We start from the raw sequence: 1,342 nt of genomic DNA, 5'->3' as shown, positions 1-1,342 counted from the left end.
TGGTAAAATGGGTCAAGGTTCCAGTTGGTAGGTGGAACCAGCTAGGGTCCAGGTGTTGGGTAGAACCAGCTGGTATCCAGGTGTTGGGTAAAAACTAATAGCTTCCAGTCCTTCAATGGAACCAGCTGGTTTCCAGTCCTCCAGAGGACCAGCTAGGTTCCAGTCCTTCAGTATAACCATCTTGGTTCCAGTCCTACATTCCACACATTCCACAGCTACATTCCAGTCCTTCGGTAGAACCAGCTATGTTCAAGTCCTTCAGTAGAACCAGTTAGGTTACAGTGCTTCAGGAGAACCAGTTAGGTTTCAGATGTTGGATTGAACCAACTAGCTTCCAGTTCTTAATTATATCCAGTTTGTTTCTACCCAACACCTAGAACCTAACTAATTTATTGGTGTTGTGTAGATCTGGCCAGGTTTTAGTTGTTGGGTAGAACCAGCTAGTTTCCAAGTCTTGGGTAGAACCATCTAGGTTCCATATGTTGGGTAGAACCTGCTAGGTTCCCGGCTTTCAGAAGAACCAGCTAGGTTCCAGTCCTTCAGGAGAATCAGCTAGGTTCCAGTCCTTCAGGAGTACCAGCTAGTTTCCAGTCATTCAATAGACCAGCTAGGTTCCAGTCCTCCAGTAGAACCATCTTCGTTCCAGTCATTCAGTAGAACCGTCTTGGTTCCAGTTCTTCAGTAGAACCATCTTGGTTCCAGTCCTTCAGTAGAACCATCTTGGTTCCAGTCATTCACTATAACCAGTTAGGTTCCAGTCATTCACGATAACCAGTTAGGTTCCAGTTCTCCAGGAGAACCAGCTAGGTTCCAGTCCAGTAGAACCAGCTAGGTTCTAGTTCTTCAGGAGAACTAGCTAGGTTCCAGTCATCCAAAAGAACCAGCTAGGTTCCAGTCCTCCCGTAGAACCAGCTAGGTTCCAGTCATCCAAAAGAACCAGCTAGGTTCAGTCATTGAGGAGAAGCAGCTAGGTTCCAGTTCTCAGTAGAACCAGCTAAGTTCCAGTCCTCCAGGAGAAACAGCTAGTTTCAAGAAGAGGGTAGAACCATCTAGGTTCCAGTCCTTCTGTAGAACCATCTGGGTTCCAAATGTTGGATACAACCTGCAAGTTTCCATATGTTAGGTGGAACCAGCTAGGTGTAGGTGTTTTGTAGAACCAGCTAGGTTCTGGGTGTTGGTTAGAGCCAGCTATGTTCTAGGTCTTGGTTAGAACCAGATAGGTTCTAGGTGTTCGGTAGAACCAACTATTTTCTAGGTGTTTGGTAAAATGGGTCAAGGTTCCAGTTGGTAGGTGGAACCAGCTAGGTTCCAGGTGTTGGGTAGGAACCAGCTGGCCCTACTA

This window comes from Salvelinus namaycush, unplaced genomic scaffold (assembly GCF_016432855.1).
Source record: "Salvelinus namaycush isolate Seneca unplaced genomic scaffold, SaNama_1.0 Scaffold230, whole genome shotgun sequence".
In the NCBI taxonomy this organism is placed as follows: Eukaryota; Metazoa; Chordata; class Actinopteri; order Salmoniformes; family Salmonidae; genus Salvelinus; species Salvelinus namaycush.
Note: the sequence above shows the minus strand (reverse complement) of the source record.